Source organism: Brachyhypopomus gauderio, chromosome 14, assembly GCF_052324685.1.
Source record: "Brachyhypopomus gauderio isolate BG-103 chromosome 14, BGAUD_0.2, whole genome shotgun sequence".
NCBI lineage: Eukaryota > Metazoa > Chordata > Actinopteri > Gymnotiformes > Hypopomidae > Brachyhypopomus > Brachyhypopomus gauderio.
Genome location: NC_135224.1, coordinates 16,974,227 through 16,990,544, shown reverse-complemented (window position 1 = coordinate 16,990,544; position 16,318 = coordinate 16,974,227).

Below are 16,318 nucleotides of genomic sequence, written 5' to 3'. Positions count from 1 at the left end.
CAGCGTCCGTAATTGCGGCTGGCTGGTCCGTGGGGGTAATGGGGGGCGGATGTGGTTCAGGTCCGTCTCCGTCGAGCGATGATTCTGTGGGCCGGACGCGAGGGCGTCGGCTGTCGGCGGCTCGCCCGGGTGGGGGTGTGAGTGACAGGTGCAGCGGGGGGCTGCCGAGGGTGGGATGATGGGTCAACACAGGTGGGACAAGAGTAGGACCTGAGGAGAGTGGACAGGTAAGCGGGTCAAGGGTCGGAGGTCAGACCGATACCAGTATCCCATCGCTCTCGGTTTGCGATGGAGAGGTGTGGGAACGAGCTGTGGGTATCGAGCTACCTTTGTTATGGGAGCAGATGTAGCCAGGAAGGACTGGCTCATGCAAGTTGCAGGTTTACCCCCCCCGACCTCTGACCCACCTGACCTCTGACCCACCCATTCCCCCCCCCCCCCCCCCCCCCCCCCCCCCCCACGCTGACTCCCCCGCCCACATCTCCCTCTCTCTCACTTTCTGTTTACCTTCGTTACACTGGGATACTTTCTTCAGGCTTCCAGTAAAAAAAATAAGACAAAATGTAAAGCTCAAACTCAAACAGCCAGCAATGTTAACATCCTGCCCCCTGAGGCTATCTAACCTCTAATGCTGGCGTGTCATCACTGGAGTCAGATCCTAAATAACTACATGTGCTCTCCTTATCTGCCGTCTCCCCACTCTGTCTTTATCTCTCCGTCAGAGTTTGTCTCCCGCCTCACCCAACCCCCTCTTGCTTTCTATTCTCCCTGGATCGTCTTCTCTCTCTTTTTCTATCACTCCCTCTCCTTCCTTTCTCAGTCTCTGCCCTGTACTCTAATTTTCTGCCTGATTCTGCATCTCCTCTCTCTCTCTCTCTCTCTCTCTCTCACTCTCTCTCTCACACACACACTCTTCTCTCTCTCCCCCGTCTCTCTCTCTCCACGAGGACAGATCTCCTCTCATTACGGTGATGGTGATGATTCAGTTCACTGGTGCCTCATCCCCTACGCCTCTTCAGGGCCCTTTTTCAGTAGTCTGCTCATGGACTGTTTTTCTCTTCAAGGGCACAGTGACTGTGATGCCTGGTCTTCAATTCCAACAGCCACCCCCCCCCCCACACACACACACCCTTCCCACATGCACATTCAGAGAGGTTAAAGATGTATATTTTAAACTTCTGTGGCCACTGTCTCTATGACCCAGTGTCACCGATTTGAACTGTTATTCATTACTTAACAATGACACAGAGTTTTGCTTCCTTCTCCTTTTGATAACCCACTTGACCACTGTAACCTTCAGCCATTTCCACTCTTGTTGTGTGTGCTGTTGTCATGGTAATTTAGCTTGTGAACGGCATCGTATTATTGCAACCAACTGAAATTCTTCACATGAATCTTTAAACTATAATTTTTTCCCCCACGAAAACTCCAGATTATCCGAGCATGTCATCATGGCGCTGGAATACATACTTTTTTAAAAATTTGCGACTGTCCTTACATATTAATTCTTTAAATATGCTGGCTATGACAGTAATAGTAAGTAAAAAAAAATATTATAATAAAGACATTTCAAGTAAAGTTTAAGATTGTAAAGCAGGCTAAGATGCATGAGATCACTTTGCATTAATAAGTTATAAGTTCAGATGTGAATTAGGGTCAAATAACTATTTGAAAAAACACGAGTATCTATGATGTAAGAGCAGATAATAATGGTTAGCTATTTGTAATGGTGAATGCACAAGGCACTGATCCTATGTCAGGAAATCTTAGCATACTGAGCTCTGTAGCGCCCCCTGAAGGGGAGGAGCTGAACAAGCTTGTGTCCAGGGTCTGAGGGATCTGCGTTAGGTTTCTTCATCCATTTCCTGGCTCTTCTCCACACTGATGCGTGGATGCATGCTGAAAGCACGTTTCTCAGCTTTTCAGTATAGCATCTTTTAGTCACTCTGATCTCCTTTGTTAGTGAGTTCTTATACAGGGCTCAGTGGCCTTTACCGTAGGCATCCTTCATGACCTCATGAAGTTGTCATAGTTTGGCTGTGAACAATGCCTTGTTATTGCTGTACGTGTGGTAGGTCTCGGTTGGCACACACGTCTTCTCAGAAGCTGATGTACGATGTCATACCAACACGGTCCTGCAATTCCTGCTACGTCCCGCAGGCCTGTAGACCACAGGCTTTGCAGAGTTTAGGTTGGAATGAGATGAACCATGTAGTGATCAGAGTTCCTCTAAGGCTGCCTAGGGAACAGGGCGATATGCATCTGGTAAGAATTGGTCAGCGGTGGCCCGGTGTGTTTCTGTCTCCGGTGGAACAATTAACATGCTGTCTGTATTTTGATAGTCTGTGGCTTAATTTCCCTCTGTTAAAGTCCCCGAGGATTACGACAAGCAACTGCGTGTGTGTTTGTTTCAAGCCCGTTATCTGGTCAGCCAGGGGTTGCAGTGTGTCACTCACTCCGGCCTGGTGAGGCGGACACACACCAATCAGGATGAAGGAGGAAGACTCCTGCGGCGAAGAAAACAGCTTACAATTCCCGAACGATGCCTTCAAGTTCGGCTGCAGGAATTACTTAGTGCTGTGACATCTATACGCCAACCTTCACCGAGAAAACGGTGATTATGAAGACTGAAACCAACCTGCCTGCTCTGCCTTGTGCTCTGAGCGGGGTCATCCTTGGCAGGGAGAAAGTTTGATCATCCGGCTGTAGTTTAGTAAGATGATTAGAGCTCTCCTCTAAGTATACGGCTTAACTGGTGGATTACAGTGATTGATTACAGTGAGCTGTTGGAAGTTTGTGACTAATTTATAAGAAATGGATTTGATCTGAAATCCAATTGGTCTGAAATTGTTTAACTGTTTTTTGGGCCCACATTTTAAGAATCAGGCTCATAGTTCCCTTCAACATGGTTTTGGCGTTCTAAGTGGGTCATTCATGAAAAGCATTCAGACGTGACTAGGTTCAAATATAACTTCACTATGTGAGTTTTTCAGTGTCTCTGGATGTCGAGTAGCGTGCTGGTTACATGCAGAAATTCACTTTGAAGAAGAAGAAAAAAACCCCTCCTCTTCCTGCGGTGGGGTGGGGTGGGGTGGGGTGGGGGGGGGGGGGTTGCTGCACTCGTCCTGCTGGGGGAGCACGTTGTATTTCTCATTCAGTGCACTAAGTGCAGACCCCGCTGCTGTTCTCAGGTTTTATAAAACAGATCTGGGGAGTTCTGGAATCCGCAGGTACAAACTCCCAGAGTGTTGCTTACCGTTGGTTCCTTGATTATGAGCTTTAGTGAACCATTGGCCCATTTAACTCGATTAATTAGGAATATGTAATCAGTTGAATTGAATCGGCTGTGTTTTCTAGCATGAAACTCCTCAGGTGAACGGAATAGAAAAAAAGGCATCCTCTTCTGATTCCCGACGTCCCTGTAATCAGCTCAGGAATCAAATAGAGATGCTTTCTGAAGCACCATTAATAAGCTCATTAGTGCGATCATTTGTCTGTGAATGTATCTGTTGTGTGATGAATAATAAATCAACATCGTGAGTCTGTCCTGAGTGTATTGCACAGATGTATGTCTATGTGTGTGTGTGTGTGTGTGTGTGTGTGTGTGTGTGTAGTGTGTCTCCTATGGAAGCCTGCTTTAATAGAGACATAGAACTGAGTGCTAATCTCTTTTTTACCCACGATTTTTACCCTCGTTAGCTGTTGCTGTCACTGTTTCCATTCACGGCTTTAATTAGTGTGTTTATAGACACTGTCGATATCCGTCTTGCACTCACACACAGTGGCTCTCCCTTTAATTCCCTTCCGACGTCCACCCCCACATTATTTCACAGTCGCTCCTGTGTACCACCCTAATTTCTCAAATAATTCATTAGTAAGTTTATTTGTTTCAGATAAGTCGGCTAATTCGTCACATTAATTGCACCCGTGTCCTGGCGTTCGCCGGCTGTTCCGCTGCGTCCTCTAGAGGGCGCTGTAGGGGCTGGGCAGAGAGTGTGTATATCTATCCATTAAAAGGTGCAGCTGGGTTCCAGCAGCTTGGGCTGTTTATGCTGCTGATGGCCCGTCCTCCCTTTGGGAGAAACCATTTCTTGAATCGGCCTGTTCCTGATTTGTTTTGCGGCATTATAATTTGGTTCACTGTACTGTGTTTGTATTGTGGAATGGTGCTGACACAGAACAGGGGTTATATTTGTTAGGAAATTGTCAGGAACAGCTGTGGTAGGGACTCTTTGATTGGCTCTTGGTGTTGCAGGGCTTTATAGTGATAGGTGTATTTATTTACTGCTTATATATACAGGACATTTGGTAAAACTTTATGGTCCTTTCCTAAACTCCAAACAACAATGGAAATTAGTGCTGTTCTGGAGATATAATTGATAATTATCTTGTGCACACGTAGAACATGTTAGAACATGTTCAGAAACGTTAGTATATATGATTTGGACTGGGAAGTGGTGGTGAGGACCATGTGGCTTGTTTCACTTGCTTTGTGTTTTGCTTAATTTCCATCGCACTTGGTTAGTTTCTGATGTTTTCATTAAACTCTTATTTTGAAGTTTGCTTCCTCCTCTCTGCTTCCTCTTTTTCTTGCACGTTCATCGCCATGACAGCCATGAAAGTTCTGGGTTACATAACAATAAAAAAATAATATATAACTCGAACAATAAAATTACAAACAGAATGACTAAAATAAATGCACAAGTAAAAAAATCACGAAGACCAGATTAATTCCACAGTAATCTGAACATAGAAGTTTTAAGCCTCCTTGAGAATATGTTTGGAGTGTCAAGGGCCCCCGGGGCAGTAAACTCCACACCTCAGGGGCGTAATGAGCAAAGGCAGTCTGAACACTCTTCAGTAAGATGGGGGGGAATAAATAGCAGGCTATTGCTGATAGATCTGAGAGCTCTTGTGGGAACATGACTAATAATCAATTCACTGACTGGTACAATTTGACAGGACCATGAAGGCATTTGAAGAGTGTCTTACAATCAATTGTGAAAGACACAGGTAGCCGATGCAGCTGTCGGCCGACAGCAGGAATGTGCTCCCTCATTCTCGAGCTTGTCAAAACTCTTGGTGCAAGAGATGGAGTTCTTTGGTAGGTCAGACAGAAGAAGATTAATGTGAAGCTTGAAGAAAGTTGAGCAGCAGACTGAGTGCTTTTGTCTCCTGCTGGGGTTTATGTGTCCTGGTTGGACAATGTCATGTTTCACCCCAAACTCCACTTTTAAGAACTTTGTAAAGAATATATATAATATGTGAAGAGTGGCATGTGAAGAGTGGAGATACTGTATGATATGTGGTCTCAGTTAGTATTATGGATCAAGACATTGCAGTCAAAATTGAATCGTTTGACAATATCTTTGTAATGTTTAACTTGTCTTCATTTATTTAATAAGCTCCCTTTAAGTTTGATAGATATAATTTGTTCTTGTTGAGCAGTGGGAATCTATATGATTCTGAAGTTATATTATTTTAGCTAAGATATTAAACATTTTCTGAATAATATTATTCAGAAATATATTACATTATATCACACTCACCGACCACTTTATTAGGTACATCTGTCTATCTGCTCATTAATGCAAATGTCAAATCAGCCAATCACATGGCAGCAGCTCAATGCATTTAGGCATGTAGACATGGTCAAGACGATCTTCTGTACTTCAAACTGAGCATCAGAATGGGGAAGAAAGATGATTTAAGTGACTTTGAATGTGGTATGGTTGTTGGTGCCAGACGGGTTGGTCTGAGTATTTCAGAAACTGCTGTTCTATTGGGATTTTCATGCACAACCATCTCTAGGGTTTACAAAGAATGCTCCGAAAAAGAGAAAATATCCAGTGAGTGGCAGTTCTGTGGGCACAAATGCCTTGTTGATGCCAGAGGTCAGAGGAGAATGGCCAGACTGGTTCGAGCAGATAGAACGGCAACAGTAACTTCAATAACGTCATTACAACGAGACATGCAGAAGAGCATCTCTGAACACACAACACATCGAACCTTGAGGCGGATGGGCTACAGCAGCAGAAGACACACCGGGTGACACTCCTGTCAGCTAAGAACAGGAAACTGAGGCTACAATTCACACAGGCTTACCAAAATTGGACAATAGAAGATTGGAAAAATGTTGCCTGGTCTGATGAGTCTCAACATTCGGATGGTAAGGTCAGAATTGGTGTCAACGACATGAAAGCATAGATCCATCCTGCCTTGTATCAACGGTTCAGGCTGGTGGTGGTGCAATGGTGTGGGAGACAGGGGCAGACTGGCATACATTACTACCGGGGATTTCCCCGGTGGGCCGATGGGTTAGTGGGCCACCGGTGGTTTAACTCAGCCCGTGGAGGAGACATTGCCGCACACTGCAGCCCCGGCCCGTAGTCACGCTGCTGTTTAACGGTGTTATTACCTCCCCCGCTCCAGTCAGACTAACCTGCTCAGCGCGGACTGGGCCAGCTGATGCGGGCTGATGCGTGTATGTAGCAGAGATCAGAAAAAAAAAAAACAACTTGTCCCAGAATATCCAGGCCGGACTACGAAAACATACAGCAACTTTGTCACTTATTAATACAAGTAGTCACGAACTGGAAAAGCCTTGTCCATGATTGTATCCCACGAGTGACAAGTCAAGAGAGAGACGCCAGTTGCTCACTGACACTGCTGAGGGTCTAACTCAATCATGTGATCCCGCCGCGACACGGTTGACACTACTGAAACGTGAAAAAATATGTCCGCATTGCCGTAAAGTCTAAACCAGGGTCTAAACAAACTACGAAACGTAAAGGTGGCGCTGAGAAGCTGAGAGAGAAAAAAAGAAAAACTGCAGAGGTTACACACTGAGTGAACAATGTAGGTTTCAGTAGCTTTCCAGTTGTTTTTCCCCTGTATTTTGTCAGGGTCAAGTTGTTAAGTTTGTTAGTTATTTTGTTATGCCACTATGTAAGTAATATTGTCCATATGTCCATATGACAATAAAAGCTGTTATATACACTACGTGCCATGTATAGATTCATATACAGTATATATACACACAGACACATACAGATATAAATATACTATAGTGGGCCAGTCTGTCAGGAACTCCCGGGCCACTTTTTCTCCCCAGTCCATCCCCGGTGGGAGATATTTTCCTGGCACACTTTAGGCCCATTAATACCAACTGAGCATTGTGTCAACGCCACAGCCTACCTGAGTATTGTTTGTTGCTGACCATGTCCATCCTTTTATGACCACAGTGTACCCATCTTCTGATGGCTACTTCCAGCAGGATAATGTACCATGTCATAAAGCGTGAATCATCTTGGACTGGTTTCTTGAACACGACAATGAGTTCACTGTACTCAAATCGCCTCCTCAGTCACCAGATCTCAATCCAATAGAGCACGTTTGGGATGTGGTGGAATGTGTAGCTGACAAATCTGCAGCAATTGCGTGATGCTATCATGTTAATATTGACCAGACTCTCTGAGGAATGTTTCCAGTACCTTGCTGAATCGATGCCACAAAGGATTAAGGCAGTTATGAAGGCTAATGGGGGTCCAACCTCATAATAGTAAGACTAGACTATGAAGTGTTTTAAAATTATTAAACCATACATCACAATTAATCTAATGTCCTGTAGAAATTACAGAGTATACGGTCTGTCAATTATTATCAATTGTAAACGTATGTATTTTTCTGCTTTTGTGTAATATAATCATGATATAAATCTGCATTATAAAGATTTTTTATTAGATAATTTTTTTGCATGTTGTGGCTCAAAACTGAATCTACTGCACTATTGCCCAGACAATGTAAAAATGGTCTCAACCCAACAAATATAACCAGCTTGCAGCCTCCTGTTGACAGTGTAGAGACCCAGGTGTTGGCAAGGTTCCACATCTGGTCCATTCTTGTTTACCTATGGGTCAGAATGCTATCAAGGAGGTTTCTTTGTGTTTCCTGGACATTCTTGTCCAGATATACAAGCTCTGTGGTGTTGTCCAAGGGGGTCAGGTCCTCCCAGATCTGTCCACATCTCTCTCTTTCTCTCTCAAGATTCAAGAGTACTTTATTCGCTTGGATGTATTTGGAACAACACTGCAAAAGTGCAGAAAGGCAGTTTTAGGTACGTTATCACCGTCAAACACATTCAGGAATAAATAAAAGCAAAACAGTATGTATATGAATAGCAATAAGAATGTCAGTTGATGAAACATCAAGATTTAAACAAGACATCAATATGCTGTTAAACCGGAAATTGTGTTGAGGGGGTCGTATTTGGATCGATGTGTGGTAAGGGGAGGTTATCATCTCTCAGGGGGTGATATGTTGCTACAGATTCTGAACGTAGGCCTGCTGTCTGCCTGCCGAAGATGAACAGTCTTCACATTCTGTCTTCTACTACCCGTATTTCATTATTCTCTTTACAATTTTTTTTCCAAGTTAAATAAAGCACAACTCTCTCTAATCAAGCTGTCATACAATAACCACACAGGTCAGTCATTCCTGTTTTTGATAATCAGTTCTGCTTACGTCTTAAGTCTACTTGAGGGATTAGCAGTAGTTAGTGCCGTAGGCAGTCTACAATTTTTATTGAGGACGTTTTAACAGTGGCTTTAAAAGAGACACAGTTCACATGAACTTAAGCTTTTTAACCACGCAAAATAACTTAATTTAGTGATCCCTTATTTTGAGCAGTTCGTTTTAGCTTGAACACTCAACAACAATCAATAATGTATCAACATTATCAACAACATATCAATAATATAGCAGTCAAGAAGCAGCTTAATAGATTCAGTAGGTTATCAACAAACCTTTGATGATCCACATTATTAATATTTGTTTATATTCTGATGAATTCAGTTGTTTTTTTTTTCTCTCTTTGTTTTGGAGGGACCAAGTTCTTATCTGTAAATATTAACCTGAGACATCACTGAACAAGTAACAGGTATAATACACACCATTTTAATATACTTAAGAAGCGGTTATAGACAAGCTATTGAGAACATTCAGCAACTGGATGTGAATTGGATTTGGATTAGGTTTAAGGTCCACAATAGGGCCAGGTTTAGGTTTAGGATTAAGTTTTGTCTTGAGGTAAAGGTTGTGGCTAGAATTGGTATTAGAGATATAGTCTAGACTAGGCAATTACTGACTCTTGAACCGTTAAACTTCTAAATAATGCTTGGTGTAATATACTTGAGGATTATTATGTCTAAACTTTCCTCCGAATAATTTATGATAATGTTACTTATACTGCATTGATAGTTTATTAATTATCTACAAACGACCAACCAAAATCATGATGGAGAGATATGGGAGGTATTTCCTGCCAATAATAAAACTAAAATGAAAACACTAAAATGAAAATGAAAATACCGTTTTGCCATTTCTTTTTTCATACATGTGTGAAAATATTATGACAAAATTAAAAATAAAATGAAATCACTTAATTTGCAATTTAATTTTTCACTCGAGCACGGGTCATATGTGACAAATATAAAATGAAAATTAAAAAGGAGGATTGGCGCTACCTGCTGGTGATTTTCTTTTTCATTTTCCACTTTTCATTTTCGTTTTCAACTTCACCAGCATGCAAATACATGTAAATAAACAGTAGGCGGAGCTACAACTACAGTACCTCCCGTGAAATCCAGAGAGGGCAGCACACAGCGACATGGCTGACGTTTTACTAGAAACGGCAAATGAGATTGTGAGGTTGGCGAATTGCCAGATTATATATTGCTTAGATGTGAAGTAATCTTGCAGGTTAATAGTGTTGTATGTCGGAATATATGTGAAGTGGTAGAACGCTTAGGGTCTGGATCGGGGACGAACGGGGGGGGGGGGGGGGGGGGGGGGGGCGAACGAAAGTTGCGTGTGCGAGTGTCAATTGCTAAGCGGGAAGACTGCTAGCAACCGCGGACAATCTATAATAGTAGCAAAAACATAAACGATGCAGCACTTTGGTGCATGGCGCTATAGTGAGCTATTTTTAAAACAAGCCCGCGGGCGACTCATGACGTGGGTGACCCCTGGTTTATTCAATATTGACGGCAGCCTAACTTTGATTGACAGCTAATTGAGCAATAGAACACGAGAGGGAGTGTGTTACTGTGCGTTCACACCGAAAGCGACGAGAGCGACACGGCGACCGGAAGTCATTCATTTTCAATGAGAGTGAGCGACACCCAGCTTCGCGACGCGAAGTGAGCAATTCGAGCGACGCGATCAAGTTCAGCTCGGTTCAACTTTATGCAAATGAGCAGTGACGCGCGGCGGCGACTACCAATCAGAAAGTATGTTTGCACCCTCCTCCGAAACCGCACCTCTGACTTTGGTTCCTACTGATTATTTGTTCCGATTGCAAAATGGAGGAGAGATTAATAGTGGCTGTCTCTGGATGTCCCGCACTTTACGATGTGTCCCTGTTTATTTACAGTACAAAATGTTTATTTTTGGAGGGAATACTGTTCATTTGTTAAAAAACATCTGCAATAAATTAGCGTATACCCGATTATTGGTTATGATTTTTTAAATTCCTGTTTGATCTTCGGGTCTGGGGTAAAAAGTAAAAAAATACATAAACATTTTAGGTTTATATACTATATGTGTTTTATACACACACTATGTTTTATACACGCACTCCTTTATAATCGTGTGTCCTGTAATCAATAGATTAAAATAAATACTGCGTCCTGCTTTAAAAACGTGATTTGCATATCTGTCACGTGCTGCATGCAGGCGTGATGTTGGACACGCCCCAACGCGACGCGATGCTGGCGACTCGGCGACGGAGAGCGATTTTATCGCTTTCGGTGTGAACGCACAGTTATCGTGAATATATGTACATGCCGTTACTTGACGACGCGTCCGCGGAGTGATACAGAGAATGAGAATACCGCTGTTATCACACATATCTGCAGGGTTAGAATACTTCTCAACCAGTCGGATTGTGAACTAACTTGTATAATTGGCGAATAATCATTTAGAAGGGGAGGGACAACTGTGAATTTTGATTGGACATAAATTTAAGTAGATTTCTCGATGGGACCGATTAGGTTTACAAATTTATATGTAATTCATTGGCCCTTTGGCGAGCTACTCGGAAAGGGGTGGCGAGCGAGCGACGTGTTGGAGACCCCTGGTTTAGCAAGACGTCCTTTCAGCCCCGCCCCCCACGGCCTCCGCAGCCAATAAACGCAGCGGGCTGTCGGAGTGCGAAACGAACAGCCGGAAAATGGGACGCTTCTTCTGACTTTCCGGTTGTCTTTTAAGGAGCGTAGTGACCTGTTTGCTTCAGCGGTGGCTTTAACGCCAAGAGGCTTATCATATAGTAGACCAGCCAGCTAACTGAGGTTTCACAGATGAATGTTTGAGACAATGGTACATGGCACGAATTATGTAGCATGAAGCTTGGGTATGTGAGCTCTTTAAAAATGCAAAGCACTGTTTTGCTCTGTCAGTTCACACAGTCTGCAACACAACCCTCTTTTCTCACCTTTGCAGTGAAGATGTAGCTTTGTTGACTTATTAAATTCAACAGCTAGTAGCTACAAATAACATCACCAGCTTCGTAGCTAGCACTGCACAACATTTAAGACATAAACAGATTTAAGCATATTGAAATTAATTACACAATTCAATAATTAGGTTTACAGTACTTTTGAGAATAGGGTAAACTACTATAAAATAATCCCAAAACTGTGTAGTGAGTTTGTACAATCATTTTTTTCGTGTGAGTTACGGTAGCTTGTTGGATATTTGAGGCCAGTAAATGAATGTAATTTTGACACCTCATGCCCTGAAAGCTCTACATAAAAGCAACATGCTAGGCGGTGTGAACTGCACTAACTACAGTAATCTGACCTGCCCATATATGGAGTTAAGCATGCGGTTCACACAGCAAGCTTGAGTAAGTTTGACCTTCCCCACACAGTCTATCTCTCTATATCTTTGATCTTTGATCTTAAGTGTCAGTTAAGTCCATTATCAAATAGGCCCCACAATGTTTTATGCTGCCCAGGTGTTGTATAGTGGGAAATATACCTGTGATTGTAGCTAAGCTTCCTTCAGTGAGATGAAAGAGGTATTAACCAAACAAAAGGAAGGCACTACATCGAACCACAGGGGTGAGAAGTGTCAACATTTCGCTTTGCGAGGCCAAAGCACTGGGAGAGATCTTTTATTTTATGATGTGCAAAATTCTTTGTGGAAAGAGTGGTGCAGTTAATAATTCAGTGACTCTATGATATTCATAAACAAGCTGTTTTGTCAGATTATCAGTGAAGATAGCTGTTGGATGTTTGAGAAATATACACTCATGTGGCATATCAGTAAACCCAGTGTTTGCTGAATAATCACAACTTCCTTCCTGAAAACATGTGAAATCCTTCCTGAAAACATGTGAAATCCTTCCTGAAAACATCTGAAATCCTTCCTCAGATGCTTTTATTCCTGTGGCCTATTGTGACGGTTACTCTTAACTCTGTGATAATATCAAGGCATTTTTAAATATAAAATGTTAAACATGAAATAAAGGACCAAACAGAGCAGAGTAAACATGCTTTCGTCTTCATGCCAGATTCACAAGCATTTTAACTGTAATATTTTTGATCAAAATAAGGTGATTGTGTTTTTTTCATTGTCAACAGTTGCCATTTTTTCATTTTTATTATATGTTTGTTCATTTGTCTTATTGGAAGCACATACAGATTGTGTGACAGACAGTATCAGCTCAGAGCTGATGGAGCAGAAATCCAGAGAAGGTGTGTATGTTGGATGTGATGCTGCTGGCCACCTGGAAACCTTTGGGCAGGTTCATGTACACCTTGTCGCCCTGTTCCAGGATCAGTGTTACTGAATTACTGGTGTAATCTTCACTATCACCACTGTCCTGAAACTCCCAAATCAGTAAGACTTCATCATAATTCTTGCACAAACTCACACCGATATCAGACATGACCAAAATATTCCTATGAATCAAAACACAACACGTCTAAAAACTGGTGTAAAATGTTGCACCCTGTAACCCTCTACCACCCCGTTTGACATCACTGACCGTTCATACCAGGATTTGTGTCAATGAAACTTCACCCTTATAATTTCAGGCAGTGGAGAGATCCACCGTGAATATATCTGCAAAATAACAGAACCATATCTAATAGGAAGTTCATGCAGAGGCAGCCCAGTCTGTGCTATTATCTTTGTGCTGCTGTCAGACGGGCAGGCCCAGCTCTCCCTGACATTCAGCTGCATATCTGAGTTATTAAGCAAGAGAAGAACCGTTTGAAAAGCCATGTTCCTCCCTTCCTAGTGAACCTAACCAGTGGAGATGATGGGTGCTATTTATAAAGAGCGTCTGTGTTGTAACCACTGTTGGTGTTGTAACCACTGTCAACCAACACCAACACCGGTTGTGGCGTGTTTGTGTACTGGAGACTGGAGCTGATGAAAAATCCTGTTTATCAGACACACACACACACACACACACACACACACACACACACACACACACACACACACACACACACACACACACACAACTCAGAACTTGCCCTCTGATCTCTGTGTAGCTGAACCAACTACGTGCTGGGAGTACACACTGCTCCTGGTGGTCAGCTGTGTGCACTGCAAGTCCAGTCTTATTCTGAATATTTGTATGGCTCTGATGATCATTAGGGTAACCCACACTTATCTCAATTTTGACACACTGACAGACTAGTTTTTGTTTCTGTTTTACACTTTATACAACAATCTGTAGCTTATACAACCCTGGAAAAAGACCAGTGCAAACTGATGAGTTTCTCTGGTTTTACTATTTATATCTGTGTTTGAGTTAACATTTCCCCGAAATTCCACATAAAAATGTCATTTAGAGCATTTGTTTGCAGAAAATGACAAGTGGTCAAAATAAAAATGCTGTGTGTTCAGACCACAGATAAAACACACAGAAAACATAAAGAAAACAAGTTCATATGTTTTTTATAACAACATACTAATGTTTAAAGAGTTCAGAAGTCAGTATTTGGTGGAATAGCCCCCATTTTCAGTTACAGCTTTCATGGGTTAAGATTTGGTTCAGGTGATTCATTTAGTGGTGGAACCAACCTCACTACAACGCCCAGAATCCATCACTCTCCCCAGCCTAACCATCCATCACATGATAATCATCTCTAGATTGAGTTCACATTATTTCATGTTACCAGCATATTTAAGCCCACTTTTCCCTCCTATGTGTGCTACCCTGCTATGTGTGCATACCGTGCATTTCTGTGTATGATAATCTAGTATCGATCTATGTTCTTCTTGGATTGGATCATCTTGTCTTTACTCCTGCCTGTTCCTGTCTTGTTCCCTGGAGAGCCCTGCGTTATTTGTCACTGTTTGTCATCGGCTCTGACCCCCGCCTGTCTTAGACTGGCCTGTTTTGGATTATTCTGTTTCTATTAAATACTTCTGGTCTACAAGAGTCTCACCCACTGTTGGTATAATTATTATAATTGGTATTATTATTATTATTGTTTATTTCATGATCTCTTAATTTTTGAAGGCGGCACCCTCTTCATCTCCAAGCCCTGTGTGGTGTGTGTCTTGTGTGATGGAAATCTTGTGTGGTGGGAGTCTTGTGTGGTGGGAGTCTTGTGTGGTGGGAATCTTGTGTGGAGTGAGTCTTTTGTGGAGTGAGTGTCTATTGGTGGGAGTCTCGTGTGGAGTGAGTCTTGTGTGGTGGGAATCTTGTGTGGTGGGAGTCTTGTGCGGAGTGAGTCTTTTGTGGAGTGAGTCTCTTTTGGTGGGAGTCTCGTGTGGTGGGAGTCTCGTGTGGTGGGAGTCTCGTGTGGTGGGAGTCTTGTTTGATCCCGCCCAACGCTGGTGGATTCCCTGGACCAGTTGATCTGACTTGTTCATAATCAGACCGGTGCAGTCATGCCATGTTGAGACTGCAGGCTCCATGTCTTACGGAGACGTGTCAAAGTCATAAAGAACCGTTCGTGGGTGAAGTGTAGGTCAAGCGATTTGTGCAACCCAGTGATGGAGCATTTAGAGCTTCCCCCCTTTGGGCAGACAGGAAACATCTGAGTCATGGTGGTGAAATGGGTCTGACATGCAGTTTTGACCAGACAGTACTCAAACCCCTTGTGGCTCCACTGTGCATGCTAAGAGGATGATGAAGATTGTGAAGATGAAGCTCATGTTGCTAGTGGTGGCTAACATGCTGTTCAAGGTGAACTCTCTGCTCATAGACAATGAGGAGGAATTTCTCTTGAAATTAAATGTTGATGTCAATGCTTTGAAAAAATCATGCAGACATAAAATTGACTGACTTGTGTTTCAAAGGGTTAATGACCATGTGGACAGGACACGGTCTGTTGCATTCATATCAAATAATGCAGCAAACAATAATATCAGTCCAAACATTTTCCTGAGTATATATTTAGTATAATTCATCATCCAGATTTTTTTCCACAGAAAAAAGTTCTAATAAAAAAATTTACATCTCAAGTGAAAAAATATCACTCACTCCCTGCCATGGAGAAAAGCTGAGAAACACAGCATGTGCAGTTTATTTCTTTATGTTCATTACGTCTGACAATTTGAACCACTATTTGCTTAATTAGCGATAAATACCAAAGAATCCCATATCAGAGTAGGTTTAGATTTGTGCACACAGTTCACAAACAGAACCTACATCACTCCAACCCTGAGCTGTTCGAGCTGCTCAGAGATCAGGGACCAGTGTGTTAGCACCATCAGGATCAGGACACACTCCCTTACAGATTTTAGCAGCTTTGAACGTGTGCCACTGAGTGTGTGTGTGTGTGTGTGTGTGTGTGTGTGTGTGTGTGTGATATATATGAGTTCATATTTGTGTATTAAGGTAGGGGTGTGTGTGTATCATATATAAGAGTACATGTTTGTGTATTCAGGTAGGTGTGTGTGTGTGATTTGAGATATATATAAGATGTGATATATAGAGTACATAGAGTACATGTTTCTTTAACATGTTAACAACACAATAACAGGTAACTTATATAAATAGATGCAGTCTGTAGAAAGTCTGAAGCATTCAAATACAACCAAAATACAGAAAATATGAAGTCAAAATTTACTAAATACAATTTTCAGAACATGGCTCCTACATGTAAAAGTCAGATTTTCTTGTATTTTCATGTTGTATTCGAATAAAGAGACAGTCAAATAATTGTAAATGGTCACTATACTATGGGCAAAACAATAAATATTATGTTGTTCTAAGACATATACTCATTAATGTATGTTAAGGTATTAAGATATGAAAGTTATGTCATTTGTAAATTCTTGTAAAATT